This window comes from Hyla sarda, chromosome 1, assembly GCF_029499605.1.
Source record: "Hyla sarda isolate aHylSar1 chromosome 1, aHylSar1.hap1, whole genome shotgun sequence".
Classification (NCBI taxonomy): domain Eukaryota; kingdom Metazoa; phylum Chordata; class Amphibia; order Anura; family Hylidae; genus Hyla; species Hyla sarda.
The window spans coordinates 616,622,185-616,625,573 of NC_079189.1; the positions used below are offsets into that span (position 1 = coordinate 616,622,185).

The 3,389-nt window shown below is 46.7% G+C and overlaps 1 protein-coding gene across 3 annotated transcripts in view; it reads right to left on the reverse strand.

Moving 5' to 3' along the window:
- Positions 1-3,030: 3,030 nt before the first annotated feature.
- Positions 3,031-3,389, reverse strand: part of LOC130299397 (zinc finger protein 391-like) — a 24,179-nt gene continuing 23,820 nt past the window's right edge. For all 3 annotated transcript variants that reach the window (XM_056551447.1, XM_056551448.1, XM_056551445.1), the window contains exon 4: positions 3,031-3,389. This exon is cut by the window's right edge and continues 2,067 nt beyond it. The gene's annotated coding sequence lies outside the window, so the exon portion shown is untranslated.

A 3,389-nucleotide genomic window follows, 5' to 3' on the forward strand; every position in this document is an offset into this window, starting at 1 on the left:
TCTGGTCAGGTCTGTTAGTTAATATTAAGTCTAGTAGGGCGCCCCCTCTGGTCAGGTGTGTTGGTTAATATTAAGTCTAGTAGGGCGCCCCCTCTGGTCAGGTCTGTTGGGTAATATTAAGTCTAGTAGGGCGCCCCCTCTGGTCAGGTCTGTTAGTTAATATTAAGTTTAGTAGGGCGCCCCCTCTGGTCAGGTCTGTTAGATAATATTAAGTCTAGTAGGGCGCCCCCTCTGGTCAGGTCTGTTGGTTAATATTAAGTCTAGTAGGGCGCCCCCTCTGGTCAGGTGTGTTGGTTAATATTAAGTCTAGTAGGGCGCCCCCTCTGGTCAGGTCTGTTGGTTAATATTAAGTCTAGTAGGGCACCCCCTCTGGTCAGGTCTGTTGGTTAATATTAAGTCTAGTAGGGCGCCCCCTCTGGTCAGGTCTGTTGGATAATATTAAGTCTAGTACGGCGCCCCCTCTGGTCAGGTCTGTTGGTTAATATTAAGTCTAGTAGGGCGCCCCCTCTGGTCAGGTCTGTTGGTTAATATTAAGTCTAGTAGGGCGCCCCCTCTGGTCAGGTCTGTTGGTTAATATTAAGTCTAGTAGGGCGCCCTCTCTGGTCAGGTCTGTTGGTTAATATTAAGTCTAGTAGGGCGCCCCCTCTGGTCAGGTCTGTTAATATTAAGTCTAGTAGGGCGCCCCCTCTGGTCAGGTCTGTTGGTTAATATTAAGTCTAGTAGGGCGCCCCCTCTGGTCAGGTCTGTTAATATTAAGTCTAGTAGGGCGCCCCCTCTGGTCAGGTCTGTTAATATTAAGTCTAGTAGGGTAGCCGTCACGCCCCCTCCCATAGACATGAATTGAGGGGGCGTGGCGTGACGTCACGTCCCCAGTCCCGGAGGTTTGCGAAACTGGCGACGCAGCCCCGCATAGAATGCGGGTGCATCAGGGAGATTGCAGGAGGGCCCAGCAACGGGCCCCCAACGATCAAACATCTTATGCCCTATCCTTTGGATAGGAGAGAAGATGTTTTTGTCCGGAATACCCCTTTAAGATAATTTATACCCATAACTTGTGGACGAATTTATAGATTTCTGTACAGGTATAACAGTGTATCTGCGCAGACACTGACTTCTATCGGAACAGAAGAGCGTCAACTGTACTTTTGGTCCATATTTTCCAAAAGAAATAGCCCAAAATGATAGAATTAGTAAGGGCAATTCCCATCTGTACAGCGCCCAATAATCTATATGTTATTTATTAAGGTAAAGTTTAATTAATAATATCTCTAAGCAGAAAAATCTCTATTGCGTGTAAACTATAAACTGTATCTAATGTAGTTATTTGTTAAATGCTAAATACCATTGATACCTATGCTGCCATCTTGTGGTCAGTTCTGAACACTGCTGTGTACTAGGGCAGAATGCTTTCATCTAGTGGTCACTTCTAGGTACTGCATTGACTTAGTATTGTATGACGGCACCATACTGACTTGCATATTCCATCGTATTTAATATTCCTATATTTAAGGTAAATTGTATATGTATTTTTGTATTTTTACATATTTCATTGTTGGAGTCTTATTTGTGCAAAGATATTCCTATCTTCCAAATCCTAACAAATAATAGAGGTATTTATTGTGTCGACCTCTAAGGATCTCACTTATTTATCATTTGTATCCGCCCTTTAGTGCTGGGCGGTATGGCCTAAAATGAATATCACAGTATTTTTTTATTATTATCGCGGAATCACGGTATTACCGCCTGTCCCCCCCCCCCCCCCCACTCTGCGAGCGGGGTCCCTGTGCCCACTAGCGGTGTCAAATGTGCCCCCCGTGAGCGCGATCGCTACCATCACCGCTAGCGGGGTCCCTGTGCCCACTAGCGGTGTCACAAGAATGCCGAGCGCGGCTCTGTTCCCCGTCCCTGTCAGCTCTCAGGGTACGGGAACAGATTTAAAAGCCTTGCGCGCAGCTAACGTAGTACTGCGCATGCGCAGTACTACCCAAATAGCGTAGGGCTAACGCTAGGCTCCTAGCGCTGCCTACGTTAGCCCTACGCTATTTGCGTAGTGCTACGCCTGTGCAGTACTACATTAGCCGTGCGCGAGGCTTTTAAATCTGTTCCCGTAGGGCTAACGTAGGCAGCGCTAGGAGCCTGGCGTTAGCCCTACGCTGTTTGCGTAATACTGCGCATGCGCAGTACTACGTTAGCTACGCGCAAGGCTTTTAAATCTGTTCCCATACCCTGAGAGCTGACAGGGACCAGCATTCTTGTGACACCGCTAGTGGGCACAGGGACCCCGCTAGCGGTGATGGTAGCGCTCGCGGGAGGCATTCTTGTGACACCGATGGGAGGCAGGCGCAGCACTACGCAAATAGCGTAGGGCTAACGTAGGCAGCGCTAGGAGCCTGGTGTTAGCCCTACGCTGTTTGCGTAATACTGCGCATGCGCAGTACTACGTTAGCTGCGCGCGAGGCTTTTAAATCTGTTCCCATACCCTGAGAGCTGACAGGGACCAGCATTCTTGTGACACCGGTAGTGGGCACAGGGACCCCGCTAGCGGTGATGGTAGCGATCGTGGGAGGCATTGTTGTGACACCGCTAGTGCGCACATGGATCCCGCTAGCGGTGGTGATTGATCGTGCTCTCGGGGACACTGGCTGACAGGCGCAGCGGGGGGACACAGTAAATGGATTAGCTTCTGTGGCCCGATTCCGCTCTCAGAATCGGGCCACAGAAGAACACCGGAACAAATGAGGGCACCACGCTGGGCTCTACAATTCATCCGGAGGGTGGGGGAGGGGCACGACCGGTATAGCGGTATGGGCAAAAATCCATACCGTGGGAGAAAAAAAACGTTATCCGGTTCATACCGGTATACCGCCCAGCACTACCGCGATCCACGTTTATTACTTTATTTTTATAGCGTATAAATTATGACAGTCAGTGACCTCAGATAAGTTAATTTGGGTGTTTGGCAAATCAGAGTTAATCTAATCCCAAATAATAGACAATTAAAAATATATATATAATTATTGATTTATTTGCTATTATAACATCCCCCACAATTCCCAACGTGAAGATGGTTTATTCTCTGTGAATTCTTTAGAAATAAAAAGTTTAGCTTTACTAATTTCCCACATTCTGTACATTTAACATTTCCCACATTCTGAACATGAAAATGGCTCCTTCCATGTTACTCCTCTCATATATACCAAAACCTTTTTTTTTTCTGAAAAAACATTTCACACATTTCGAGCCTGAATACGATTTCTCTGCTGCGTGAATTCTCTGATGTTTTACAAGACTTAATTTATCTGTAAAGCACTTTCCACATTGAATAAAGCTTCTCTTCTGTGTAATGTCAAAATATATCATTTTACCTATAAAACAACATTTCTCACATT